The sequence below is a fragment of the Mauremys reevesii genome, linkage group 4 (assembly GCF_016161935.1).
Source record: "Mauremys reevesii isolate NIE-2019 linkage group 4, ASM1616193v1, whole genome shotgun sequence".
Taxonomy (NCBI): domain Eukaryota; kingdom Metazoa; phylum Chordata; order Testudines; family Geoemydidae; genus Mauremys; species Mauremys reevesii.
This window is the reverse complement of record NC_052626.1, coordinates 126,568,921-126,583,349: the sequence shown is the minus strand read 5'-3', so window position 1 is coordinate 126,583,349 and position 14,429 is coordinate 126,568,921. Positions and strand designations below refer to the sequence as shown.

Genomic DNA, 14,429 nt, shown 5'->3' with positions numbered 1-14,429 from the left:
GCTGAAACAAGGTCTCTCTCTTCCTGTCACTATCCTCTCCCCTTTTATTTGATCTCTTACTCCAGTTGCACAATGGTATCTAAATATACAGCAAATGAATAGCAGTCACAGTCAAACATGTTGTATACGGAATAAACATTTTCTTACAAATACCACTTTTAAAAATACATTCACAGAAACACAGGGTAAGAAGGAACCACAAGGGTCATCTAGTCTAACCCTTTGCCAAGACGCAGGAGTCGTTGTGTCTAAACCATCCCAGATGGATGACTACTGTCAATGATTATTACTATAAAATTTTTGCAATAGTTAAAGGGAGCCTTTCACCAACATAAGAAAGACCAAGTTTTTCAAATATGGGCAGTGTTGATAGGCCATTTTGAAATTCGTCCTGGTCTCACAGCTCTTCTGTAGCTGAAGTTTAGGAAATGTGATGGGCAATTGATGATGGCAGCTGATGGATTGGGCCAGGAGTTGAGAGATCTGGATTCTCCTTCTAACGCCACTGTTTTATTTGCTGTGTGCGCTGGGGCAAATCATTTAACTCTTACGCCTCAGTTATCTTATTTGTAAAATGGGGTTAATATTGCTTACCTATTTTTCTAAAGGGCTTTGAGTTCTATGAATGAGAAATGCAAATATATCCATCCAATCTGTCAGTCGCATAATGTTGCCAGATCACTGCATACGAGAAAGATGACAATACTGCAATGAGAACGTACTGCTCATATACCATTTCCCATGAAAATGGCCACAAGAACAGATTTCCACTGTACCATTTCATGCTCTTTCCTAATCTATCATGGGAATTAAGCATAAGGGCCCATTCTGCTACTTTTACACATGCTGAGCAGTACTTGACTCTGCAAGTAGCCCCACTGATTTTCACACTCAACATTAAAATGGCAGAATCTGGCCTTGAAATTGTAGTCTCATTTTCTGAAAGATAATTAGAAACTGCATTATTGTTCCGTTAAACTATTAATGGCAAATTCATATGTTATGCTGAATAAATCTGACTCCATACCATTGTTTAGCTACAGAACAGTTACAATCCAGGTGCAAGAGACATAATTGCTTTTCCACTTCTCCCTGTCCTCAAACGGTGCTTCTCTCCCCAGTCTTTGTTTGTCTTTGTGACGATTTGGGGAATCTACGTATGACTTAGGAATTTTAGTTAATTTTATGTAATTGCTGTGTCACTGAATGCCTTAATGTCTAATGACTCAGCCATGGGTTGATGAGGTCCCTGACACAGTATTACGTACTCTGTCTGGAAGGAGCTACTGAACAAACAAAAGAAATTGTAGGGAGCATGCCTCAGCTGGAAAACAATTTTGATTAACTTTATTGGCAGGGACAGGGAAATGGAGAGTGGAAAAATCCCCAAACAACAGAACAAAGAGACACAGGTGACAGAGCATTGGTTTAAAAAGACTATAAGGAAACTTGGGGCAAGAGAGGAACAAAGGGGCATGATTTCATAGCAGAGGCAACCTTTTTTAACGGCTAAACCAGCCAAGGAAGAAGGAAGCTGGCTGCATGATTCAGAGAAACCATGTGCAGGACAGGAATTCACAAGAACAATGACCAAATGCCAAAGAACACCCAAGAGCAGTGAGAAAACTCAAGGGGAGAAACGGAGGTGTTTTATCATTTCATCTAGATAGCTATATTGCTTGTGCCATCTAAACTAAAGCGTGATTCGTTTTGGAACCTTTTGCAAAGTTTCTGTGTTGTGTGTTTCAACTATTGTGTGTTCCTCAAGTGGTACACTGTAATCCAGAATGTCCACAAGGTTGGAAGCTCAGGAAAGGATGTATTTAAGCAACGCGGGTGTCTGGGGGTGGTGGTGATTACACTGGTTCTGGGGACCAGGGCAGCTGGTCCATGAGGTCCCAGGTCTGTGAAGGGGTAACAGTGTGCGCCCAGCGAGCATGCCAGAGAAGCCAAAGAAAGAGACAATGCTGGAGCCTACCCAGTCCAAAGAAAGCTCACAGGCACATGGGTCCTGTATGGTGGGACTCAAATGCAGCCGCCTGGTGAGCATTCAGCAGGGGGCGCTCAACTAGCTCTGTGACAGTCTCCTTTATCAGTGTATCTGACTTTGTACCTTGTTCAATTTAACTTTATACTCTTGCAACAAACAGCCAAAAAACCTTTACAAAGCACCCTCAGTTAGAGTGGGATATGTACATATCAAATTATTAAGTGTGTAGTATTAAGTGTGGAAATGTTACTTAGACCTATGACTGCAGACTCATCCAAAAACATTTAGCCTTCACCTCCCTCCCCTAAAGAAGAGAGCTGTGGGACACTTTCCAGAAAAACACAACAATAATGTTAAAAGCAAGATGTATAGATAAAACAAATTTCACTAACCTAATTGCTGTGTCTGTCACACCTTTATTTCTTTTCCACAATTTTGTTTCCTTCTCTTCTGATGTTTCACTCTATCTTTGCTTTCCTGAAAAATTAACACACATAAATAGGCTTGGAAGGATTCGATTTATCATAAATGTCGATAAACATCAATTTCACTGTACCCACAAACCAATGAAAAAATATTTTCACCAATAATAATCTAAATTTACTGATAAGCAAAGTAAAATAAAAACCTGTTGCTTGAGAATATATTAGATTTTGATGCAAGGACAACATTTTGATGTGTGTTGTTAACACTTTGTGTTTTAACAGTTAGAAAAGCTTTAAAATGTCAAAATGATAAAAAAATGGAATTCTGCCAAGTCTACTTATAAATAATCATTAATCTCCTGTTGTATACTCTTCTCTCTTTTTTTTTAAATCTTGCCTCTTCCTCTACCCATCTTTCCCTTTTTACCTCTCCTTTGCCCAATCTCTTTCAAACCAACACAAAAGGTAGCTCACTTTGACCCAAGTTACAGATCTTGATTTTGCCCCAATTCATTCCCAAGTCATCGAAGATCAGGTTGAAAGAGACCTCAGAAGGTCATTTAGTCCAACCCCATGCTCACAACAGGACCAACCCCAACTAAATCATCCAAGCCACAAACCGTCCTAAAACAAAACAAACACAGAGAGAGGCGTGAAGGTATAATTGGACATAAAATGGCATAATATCCATTAATTTTGAGCTTTTACTTGTAAATTAGGATAGTCCATTTAAACTGAAGCATGTCACTCCAATCGGGCAAAAAGGAGCTCAGAGACCACAGTAACGGGCACATTACAAATTTGATCAGATTAGACAGATGGCAGCTGATTTTACAAGCATATTTTTACAAGTTTTATTTGGAAGAGAGCAACAAATTGGGAACAGATTTCCAAATGAAATAAATGATTGGTTGCAGAGGAATACCAAGATCCAAGTCAGCCTGTTCTGGAGTTGGTTTTATCTGCCACCTTGTGTTCATTATAGGAACAGTTAAGCTTTATTTATTAGGTTTTGCTTTGCAATAAACTGTTTTGCAATTGCGAAATAAAGCATTATGCAGAAAGAGGAAATTCCAGAACATGTCCAATATGTAAGCTATTTACTTAAAAAAAAAATCACAGAAGTCTATTTTGAGAAAGTTCTGTTAAAATGGGACATTATAATGCTACTCCCCACCAAGATATGAAGAGAATAATGTTGGCACTCCCAGCTAGAGTAAAAAGCTGCTGTTGGATCATTTATTCCAACCCCTTATGTGCCACTGTAGAAAAGTATTCACAGAGAACTAACAAGGATTCAATTGAAACATGTCTACACTTGTTTCTATTACTTCCACATAGTCCCTTGGCAGGTTATTCCACTCAAATTAATCTGGGTAGTATAAAGTGTTAGTTGGATTTATCTTGGACAAATTTAGCTCTCTTAATCCCCACAGCCAAGAACTAAACAACACTCTGGTACTTTAAGATGTACACTGAAAAGTGATATTCACATGGGGTAAACTGCAGAGACGCCCCAGGCACTTTATACCAGAGATTAATTTGGTCCCATTCAATCCACTTATTCCCTCTGTGCCTAATTCTGTGCTGGTTTACACCCCTGTAAAACCATTAATTTCAATGAGTCTAAATCAGTCCCAAGTTGACTCTCTATTCTATTTCACATATCTACAAAATTCCCTTGCAACATTTTTCATTATGGGAGGTGTAGACGTGGACCCCTTGTGTCTTGTCCAAGTCTTGTCTCCTGGTTGGTCCTACAGCTTCTCTCCTTGTGTTTTCCCACAGCAGCTTCATGGCAATTCAACTGAGAGAGGACACATCTGTCCAAGTCATTTGACCGAGACTACAGCTATGTCTACACCACAGAGCGTATGCTGCTATTGAGATGCTCTAAACTGATGGGAGAGAGCTCTCTCTTTCATCTACTTAATTACTCCAGCGAGCGGCAACTATGTTGGAGGGATAGGTATAGCCATGCCAATATATGTTCCCAGTGTCCTTGCTAACATGTATGAAAACTACAAACAGCTGTGTCTTCACATGCATCCGACAAAGTGGGTATTCACCCACGAAAGCTCATGCTCCATATGTCTGTTAGTCTATAAGGTGCCACAGGACTCTCTGCTGTGTCTTCACTAACATTTTACCATGTGATAGCTTACACAGAAAAGGAAAAACACCTTATTCCTGGGCCTGGTCTATACTTGAAATTTTTATCAGTATATCAATATCAGTCAAGGGTGTAAAAAACCCCACACCTCCTAGAAACACAGCTATGTTGATAAAACCCCCAGTGTAGATGCAGATATACGGAAGTTCGAAGTGGTGGTGTTTCTTTCCCAGCAGAACTCCTCCTCCTATCGGTGCACATTGTGTATACACTAGGAGGCTAGGCCACTGTAGCTATGTCAGCACAGTAGTATAGACACAGCCCTAGAGTGGTTGCACACTCAGGTACAAAAACATGTTAACAGTGATTAATAGTGGTCTTAAAAATGCTTAACTACCTATCTCCGAGACTGCATTTCAGAGAGAGAGTTGTCTAGTTGTATCAAGTTTTAGTCAGGCCTCTTTTTAAAATCCTCCAAACAATTTGGTTTTCTTCAAGAAATATGCACAAGTCCCCAGACCCTCCATCGCAGGAGGGAATAACTTATACCAAGTCCATGTCACCTCCTACCAACAATGGGTTTGAGACCAAACAATTCATAGTTTCATACCATTGCTAAGCTAGCCTCAACTTCAGCACCAGAGATATTAATCCAGTTGCTTGAATTACTCAACAGTGCAACACACTGAGGAAAGATGGTCTCGTGGATAAGGCACTGGAATGGGACATGAGATCTAGATCTTGTTCCTGGCTCTAACACAGACCATTTGCGCATGCTTGGGCGAGTTACTTAATCTCTCTTTCTCCTACCCTTTATCTCATAGACCTTAAGGTCAGATGGGACCATCATGATCATCTAGTCGGACTTCCTCCACACTGCAGGCCACAGAGCATCACCCACCTGTGTGGTCTATTTAGATCTTCAGGATGGGGATGTTACATGTTTTGGCACTGGCCGAGTTCCCTCATTGTGGTCAGATACACCCAATCTTTGGATCCCACATATTTTCAAGCCTATTGGGTCTGATCAGCATCTAGACACTGCATCTAAATCTGGCCTCTATAATCCCAGGGTACTGAACCCCTTTCTAATACCCCTTTTCAGGATGTGCCTTCAGAGCTGGGCAGCTGGAGAGTGGCAGCTGCTGGCCAGAAGCCCAGCTATGAAGGCAGAGCCACTGCCAGCAGCAGCACAGAAGTAAGGATGGTGGGATACAGTATTGCCACCCTTACTTCTGCGCTGCTGCCTGCAGAGCTGGGCCCTCAGTAAGCAGCCGCCGCTCTCTGGCTGCCCAGCTCTGAAGGTAGCGCAGAATAAAGGGTGGCAATACTGCGATCCCCCTAAAATAACCTTGTGACTTGCCTGCAACTCCCTTTTGGGTCAGGACCCCAAATTTGAGAAAAACTTGTCTCCCCCATGAAATCTGTATAGTACAGGGTAATAGCACACAAAAGACCAGATTTCACAATTTGTGATGCGTTCTTCATGGCCGTGACTTTGGTAGGCCCTAGTCATAAGTCTTTGACGGTAGCCTCCCTTGCTAGAGCAAAGCTATTCTATTTCTGGTGGTTCTTAATGTCCGTTATTCACGATCAGACACCTAGATATCAGCGCCTCTCCCCAGCACAAGAGGGATGATGCAATCTAACATTAGCAATATACAGTGCAGCATGCGATCAAGGTGACTCAAAATGGAGATTGACATACAATATGCTTTTTCACAAAATCAGCCTGGGCATACTAACATAACCCCTCAAACTATCATAATCTTATGTGTATGTGCAGCACCTAGCACAATGGGACCCTAATCTTGGCTGAGGCCTCTAGTCATCAGTGTAACACAAATAATAAGATACTGCTACCTCCTTGGACTTTGACACTGCAGTTACATTACGATGTTTACAGTTTGTGCAACAGTGGTGTTGAGGCTTAGTTAATTTTCACAGAGCACTGTAAGATCCTGGCATCAAATTTACTGTGAAATGCAAAGTATTATTTAAACTTCTATTTGTTAATTTTTTTCTGCACAAGGGTCTTCAGGCTCACTGGGTGGAATTTTAAAATGTGTTCAACTCCCACTGACTTTAAATTCGTATTGGGCATCTATATCCCTAGCACCCTTTGGAAAAATCCCACCCACTGATATAAGGCTAGTGTGAAAAAAGGGGTAATAGTAGGGAAATACTAATAAAAATGTAACAGACACTTCTGGGTGGCTCAAGGAGAGGTCAAATGATAAACAAGTCCTAGCATGCTCCCAAACTCTCTATGCTAGTAGACTATAAACCATCACCCCAATAAAAGAAACATACAATTGTTGCTTTTGATGAGCTATGGCAGACTGCATCTACCCAACAAAAATGTTACGTTGTATCAATCATAAAGTGGCAACAGAAATAAAAGCTGGTGGCAGTGAAGTCCTTTTCTCAGATGCCTACCAGCAAGGCAAGACTGAACACGCCAAAAAGAAGACGCATCAGATATGGCAAGAAACCCAGGTAAGAATCTATTTACAAACAGATCAGATGAGATAAAACTGCTTCTCAATCCTTTCCCCTAAATATACTTGCAGGCCATGTAGGAGGGGGTAGCACAATGCATAAATCAGTAAAAGGGTATGAAGTTAGGACCACAGTCTTTGGAGTGTGAAACAAAGTAAACAGTTATCTCCATTCTCTTCGGCTTCATCTACCACTACAAATGTAGCCATTTTGAGAATTATTTTGAAAGTGGTTCCCACTAACATGGTGGATTAGGCATACATTTAAACAGTTTGAGACCAGTATTCCTTGCTCCCCTCCTCAGAGACCAGTTTCAATGGATTAAAAAAAATAATAATCCACAATTATATACCAACCACACTGTCCAACACAACTGTGTTTGCTAAAATCAGTTTCCGAACATGGCTGAACTTGTTGCACAGACAGGGAGTTGGGCCTTTGGAGTCCCACGTGGACAAATCCCTGTGCTCTCATGGAGCCAATGAAGTCAATGGGGCTCCACTCAGGTGCCAGGCATCTGCCTGCACAGAACACTCACAAGATAAGAGGCCTTAGAAATATCTATGCCAGGCCTGCACAACTCGTAAAGCGGCAAGGGCCATATTACTCCAAAGAAAACAGCTGAGGGCTGAAACCCCCAGGCCCTGCCAAAACACCCCCCCAGCACCACCCAGCCCCCCCGAAGCACCCACCCTCCCAGTGCCGCCCGGCCCCTCGGAAACACCCCCTCCCCATGCTGCCCACCCCAGGGAAACAAACCCTCCTTCCCCAGTGCCGCCCCACCGAAACAGCTGTGGGCCGAAAAGGAAGGGTTTTTTAGGTGGTGGGAGGAAAAACAGTGTGCATAGGGTGACCAGGTCACAGCAGTAAAATAGGACCCTCCCCCTGCCCGCTCAGCCCCACCATCACACCCCTCTTCAACCCCCCAGGGGTCACTATATTACTGCACACAGCAGTACCAAAAATTAAAATACTGAAAATGGATACCCCCTCCAGCCACTGAGTCGCCACTTGCCTCCTCATCTCCCCCCCCAAGTATAAAGTCTCGCCACCGCTGCCTGCCCGCCCGGCTTGTCATCCCCCCACTGAAATAAGGGGAGGGGAAAAGGGGGCCAGTTTGAAGAGAGTTTCTGAGGCTATGAACTACGGGGAGGGGAAAGGGAGGCAGTGTGAAGGGATTGGATGTGACTGTCCAACACACAAACACAGGGGCCCCAGGGAGCGGGGGGGTGGGGAAGGTCCCTGGACCAGGGAAGGGGGCAGCAGTCAGGGCAGGGCAAGTGTAAAACACACACACACACACATATGCATCTCCCCTGGGGACTTCCTGGCTGCCCACAGACAGTTCAAACCCCACCCCACCCCCGATCACTATGGAGGCCACCCTGGGACCAACCAGCGCAGTAGCCGCCCTGCCCCCAACCGAAGGGGGGTTTTGTGGAGGGGGGGGTCTCAGCCCAGTCCTCCTCCCCTGAGCTGCAGCTTGAGCCCAGGCCGGGCGCCCCTCCCCTCACTCGGCACTTACCGGCTCTGCCTCGTGCCCAGTACTTCCCGCCTCAGCGGCCCCGGAAGTGACATACCCGCTCTACGCCAGGCAGGGGGAGCGGGAGATGGAGACATGTGTGGTTCTGGCCGTTAGGGCGGTTGGAGCGTGGCGCATGTGGGGCTGTGAGGTGGGGCCCCCCCTGGGCAGGGGGCAAACCCAGCAGCCCCACCCCGCCGCTTGCCCGTGGGCCACACAGTGAGCCCACGCGGACAGCATGTTGTGCAGGCCTGATCTATGCTATATTTCCCACATATAAAATATTTCAGAACTATTAGCATGGGGCAGGGTTGGAAGAAAATGAAAACATATTTTCCAAAGATAATTTTAATACCCAAAACAAGGGGTTGTCTATCCATAAATCTACACCAGTTTAGCAAAGCTAGTGCACACCCCTGCACGGATTCTTATTTTTGTTTAAGCACATTTTATTTCAGTTTAGTTTAAACCCGTTCCTAACTGATTTAAGACATATTGAAACAGACCTGAGTGATTTAACACAAAATAAGCTATACTAGTTTAAAGTGCCTTTATACTGATAAAACTGCATCCACACTAGGTTGCACTGAATAATTATTCCTATTGTAAAGGATAACATCCCTAACCAAAATATTTATACCCGTACAGAAACTGCCCGTAAACCTGGCCTCAGTGGGTTTAAAAATCACACCTATAATTAAACCATTGCAACTCTGTGCATAGACAGTAAGTCTAAAGTTAAACACTAAATAACTGACCACCTTGCACCTTGTGTAGTTATTTACATCTGTGCCAAGTGAGCATAAAACACCACCAGTGCAAGTACAGAATTGTGATTCGGTAACAGTCTGCACCCGTTACAAAAGAGTAAATGATACTATGAAAGTGAGGGGGTGTCACATTGTGTGAGGAGGCAGCCCTAGCTCCTCGCTCCCCAAGAGACTCCCCTCGGAGTGTGTGTGTGGGGGCAGCCCCAGCTCCTAGCTCCCCCAGAGACCCCCCCTCAGAGTGTGTGGGTGTGTGGGGGGGCAGCCCCAGCCCCTAGCTCCCCAAGAGACTCCCCTCGGAGTGTGTGTGGGGGGGCAGCCCCAGCCCCCCCCTCAGAGTGTGTGTGTGGGGCAGTCCTAGCTCCCCCAGAGATCCCCCTCAGAGTGGGGGGAGGTAGCTCCAGCCCCTCGCACCCCCAGACACCCCCCCAAAGTGTGTGAGGCAGCCGCAGCCCCTAGTCACTCGGGGGAGGGGGACAGCGCCCCCTCCCTCTCTTACCTCCTCCCCGCCGCAGGCCGCTCCAGTTCGACGTCCAGCGGGCGGGGTCACCGCCCCAAACCGCGCCCCCCTCCTCAATCTGATTGGCCCATTGGCTTGACACCGCTAGCCAATCAGATCCGAGAAAGAAGAGGGCCGCGGCCTGGCTCTCCGGTGGGGCGTGGAAAGTGACGGGGGTCGGGGGTGGTCCCCGGTGCCCCAAGAGTGGAGTGATGGGGGGATGTCCCTGATACCCAAAGTATGGGGAGGGACATCCCTGGTATCCCAAGGAAGGATTGGGGGGGGGGGGCGGGGAGGGATTGTCCCTGATACTCCACTGGGGGGAGTGATGGGGGGATGTCCCTGATACACAAAGAATGGGGAGTGATTATTGGAGAATTTCCCTAGAAGGAACTCAGCGGGGAGGGGTGATATCTCTGGCACACAAGTGGATTGGGGGAGAGGGTGGAGTGGCCTTGTCTAAACAGAGGAGGGTTTATTCCTTGGGACCAGGAAATGTTCCTGGCCCTGAGGGGAAGGTGTGGTGCCCGTTAATTATACCTTTGCAGGTGCCTCGGGCAGGATTACGTTCCATGCAGGCAATGCGAGCCGACTGTGTTCACAATTCTATTGTTTAACCTGTGCTCACCCCCGTCCAGGTCACCTTACCCTTCTTCCTCAGCCAGCTCTTCTCTCCAGGAGCAGCAGCCAAGAGGAACTGTGCCAGAAGCTGGCCCTTCAGCTGGCTCGCATTGGGGATGCCCTTGATCACAGGATTGTCAGAGAGTTTAGGCAGCATGCTGAGCGAGACGAGGATGTTGAACAGGTAGAGAGAGATGTGGGGACAGGCCTTTGTGCTCTGTATGCAAGTATTGTCTGAATTAAATGGCAAACTCCTTTGAGCAAGGACTGTCTGTTCTTGGTCATGCTTGTGAAGCACCACGTATGTTCATTGAACAGTGCTCTATAACTACAGCATCACCTCCAGGGACACACCCCAGCAGCAGCAGGGAGAGGAATCTGCCATTTTCCTTAAAAACACCTTGACCCGGTGTTTCTTGAGGCCCAGCTCGGCGGTCCTCCCTCCTGGGATTGGCTCCTACTGAAGCCAGGAGGTTGCAGGATTAGGTCCCTGATGTTTTGTGTTTACAGGCAGAAGGTTTGATAATTCTCACATTTGCATTCCCAGCATGTTGTTTAATACCTTGGCATGTGTGTTTTCACAGGGCCTACACCTGGGAGAACCAAGAGACTTCAGAGAGGAGACAGCTCACTTTATTTTGTTCTTGCTTAGAAAGTTTCATGAAGTTTTGCATTATTTCTGGGCTAGATTTACAGTGTGATGTATGTAACAAAGAGATCCTTTAGCTTAGACTGCACTGATGTGTTGTGTTGGTCACTGACCTCATGTGATGTGGTTGGGTGGATCAAATGTAACCTCTGTGACCATTTTGATTATTCACAACATTCCTTTGGGATACATCTTAATGGGTCTGATGCTGCAAACACAATCATTTTAGTAATTTTACTCACCTAGGACCTACTGAATTCAGGGGATTAGGCCCATGAGTAAAGTTACTCACCTGCATAAATGTTTACAGGACCGGGCCTATATTTAGTTAAAAAGCAAATTCTGTGTATTACTTGTAGACAGTCACCTTTAACCACACCTTATACCACTTCTGAAAAAAGTAATGGTGGATGCAGCAATATACAGCATTTAGACTTCCTTATCATCATTTGTCAAGAAATCTGAATGCCAGTGCACAAATACACACATTTTTGTTGCCTACCTCTATTTACACATGGAAAGAAAAGTGACCTACTTATTAAAGGTGCAGAGTACCTCCTACTTCCATTGGCTTTTTTGGGGATTTGCAGATGCTCAGCACATCTGAAAATCAGGCCACTTTCATTTAGATGCCTAGATATGGAGGTGGGAGCCTATGTTTGGCACCCAGCTTGGAAAACGTTGGCTATGAATATTAATTTGAACTTTTTAAATTGTTATATATCCAGGAAGCTTCAGTTTCTGGTTAGTTTGAAGAAACCTCCAGGTTATGTGGTGATATATTCTGCTTAGCAGCTACTTTGATGTTGAAAGCCATGATCACACTAAAGCAGCAGAAAGAACGCTGTAGTACATTGCAGCTGTTGCGGTAACAAATATGTTCATAATGGTGTTTTTCAGCATACAGGTTCTATTACCTAAACCCACCAACATGTTACAGAGTCAATGTTAATTTCTAAAAGTAGCTCTTGAGTCAGAAAGTGTAAACATATTTGAAATTATTGCCTGTGAAGGGCATTCCTTCATGTGGTAACAGTGCATTAGCTTTAATCTGCATGGGAGAAGTCATGAGGGAACAAAGGTGGCAGAATATAAGAATTACAGATCAATGTTTCATAAGATTATTTAAAAAATGCCTACTTGGATCATAAATTGTGTTCTTTGTTCTATGCTGGGATGCTTTGTGGTTGTTTCTGTTATTAAAAAGCTCAGGATTAAGTATAGAGAAAAGTTTCTAACCACATTTATTTGTTTATTCAGTTATGAAAAATAAACATTTACCACTTGCACTTAGTATTTCATGTTTCTTTTGTTAATGAAGTCAAATGTGATCCTGCCCCTGAATGTGGTTCAGATGTATCATCCCACAGGTTAGTCACAGCTGGAGAAGCAATGGGGGGTTGTCAAAGCACAACTCAGAATAGTAGTTATGCCTGTATAAATCATCTTTTGGCACAGGCTTTGAGAAGTTGTCTGTAAGGAGGTGCTGGGCCCTGAGGGGAAGGTGTTGGCAATAGGAAGATAGTCAGCTCCTTGCAGGCCAGTTTCTCACTGTCTGGGTATGTCTTCACTACCACTGTTAAAGCGCTGCCACACTGTAATGTGGCTGTGTAGTCACAGCTCCAGCAGTGGGAAGAGAGCTCTTCCAGTGCTGTTAAAAAACCCACCCCCACAAGGGCTGGGAGTATGGCTTCCAGGGCTGTGGCACTGTCTACACTGCCATTTTACAGTGCTGAAACTTGCATCGCTTGGGAGGGGGTCACACCCCTGAGTGAGAAAGTTTCAGCACTGTATAGCAGTGTAGACAAGGCCTTAGTTTCTGGATGGGTTAGGCTAAAATTTAATTGGGATTGAATCCACCAAAATCTCACTGTCACCCCAAAATTTCATTGTCTTCCCCTTCCTAGGGGAGAAGTTGAGCCCATTTAGGAGACAAGAAGATTAGGATCTGCTTCTATAGCAACCACATAAGGGGAGGTGCTCCCTGCTAGTGGGCTAACTGTCACAGAAAGGAAAGTGGATTCAAAAAACAAGAGGAGAGGAAAGATTGGCTGCCAGCAGAAAACATACCCATAAATCAATGGTTTAAAAAAAAAGCAACACCTATGTCCTTTCTGTGAAGACTTGTGCCTTTCAGGGGCATAATTTCAGAAAAATTTGGAGGGGAAGAGATAGGGAGGGGCAAATTTGTGTTAATGTTATAGGAGATTATATTATATCCTGCAAAGTCAGGGGAGGGGAGCAAAAAAAAGGGAACATACTGACTTATGAAACAGGGAGAAAAAGAAGGTTGGGGGCACCTGCCCCCTTTGCCCTATAGCAAAGGACAGCCCTCGTGCCTTTCACTTCAGATCTATATCTACTTGTGAAGAACTGCTGCAATGCCCACAAAAGGGATCTGCTACTGATGTCAGCTTCCCTCTTACCGCATTTAAGTTGACCCTCTTTCTGTTTCAGATTTGCTCTTCTGTCTTCGTACTACTGCCTAGGACCCCTCATACAGAGTATTGTTAAGTCAAGGCCTTCGGCTATTGTACCAGTTTTTCCACGCACCGGCTGTGTGGTTTTGACCTACTCATTTAGGCAACAAGTTTTAGGACTGGCTGCTGATTTCAGGTGCCAAAGACCAACATTGAGAATTGAGATTTTAGGTGAAAAAATCTGAAAAATCAGGCCCAAGTTCTCAGGTTGGGTACCTCTAAAAACAGAGGCACCGAAAGTCAACTGGCTTTTCTGGGCATGGTGACCCTCATCTTCCCCTGTGTCAGGTGGAGGTGGTAATACTTATTTACCTACCTCACAGCCATCTTACGATGATTAACCAGGTAATGGTGTAGGGCCGGCTTAGCTTGTTCTAGGTAAGCTGAGTGGAAAAGGTGTGAGGGAATCCCAACAAATGGTTGTACAGTGCTTTGAAAATGTAAAACAGTAGTAGAGATGCTCAGGGAATCAATCTACAGACCAGATTAACACAAAACTCTCTCAACCTGGTAAATAAAGGAAGATTCTTTTATATAGATTCATTGTTTATTGAGAGTTAGAAAGACCTTGAGACACATTCTGACCCCCTTGGACTTTATGGTAGGTACTGAGCTGCGTAATATGGCTACTTAGAACATCACAAGAGCTGTCACTAGAAATCAGATCCTACTCATTTAGCTGAAGTGATAAGGGCCTGCAATTTTAGAGCAAGCTCAGAGTTCTTTCCCTGCTGTCCGAAGGATTTTTTGATAAGCCCCTTCCACTTGAAGGAAAGGAGAATCTCAGTTAACTTCTAGCAGCAGGGGGTCTATGACAGTTGTCTAATTCTGATGCTATACAGTAGAAGACAGGGGCGGATA

At 44.7% G+C, this 14,429-nt stretch overlaps 1 protein-coding gene and 1 long non-coding RNA gene across 23 annotated transcripts in view; one reads left to right on the top strand and one right to left on the bottom strand.

Moving 5' to 3' along the window:
- The window catches only part of KCTD20 (potassium channel tetramerization domain containing 20), a 73,001-nt gene that overhangs the window by 34,017 nt on the left and 24,555 nt on the right, over positions 1-14,429 (bottom strand). For 11 of the 19 annotated variants that reach the window (XM_039538863.1, XM_039538875.1, XM_039538864.1 and 8 more), the window contains exons 2-3: positions 2,383-2,467; positions 595-681 (exon numbers count right to left, since the gene is read on the bottom strand). The gene's annotated coding sequence lies outside the window, so the exon portion shown is untranslated. Of the gene's footprint in view, positions 1-594; positions 682-2,382; positions 2,468-9,818; positions 9,909-14,429 lie in introns of those variants that run through there. The other 8 variants (XM_039538866.1, XM_039538874.1, XM_039538860.1 and 5 more) reach the window with 4 other exon arrangements.
- Positions 9,919-12,377, top strand: LOC120405336. Of its 4 annotated transcripts, none has more exons than XR_005598510.1 (3): positions 9,919-9,971; positions 10,457-10,623; positions 11,024-12,377. It is a non-coding gene; the product is annotated as an uncharacterized LOC120405336 (long non-coding RNA). The 4 variants fall into 4 exon arrangements; XR_005598508.1 differs by lacking the exon at positions 9,919-9,971 and adding an exon at positions 9,993-10,056; XR_005598509.1 differs by lacking the exon at positions 9,919-9,971 and adding an exon at positions 10,159-10,225.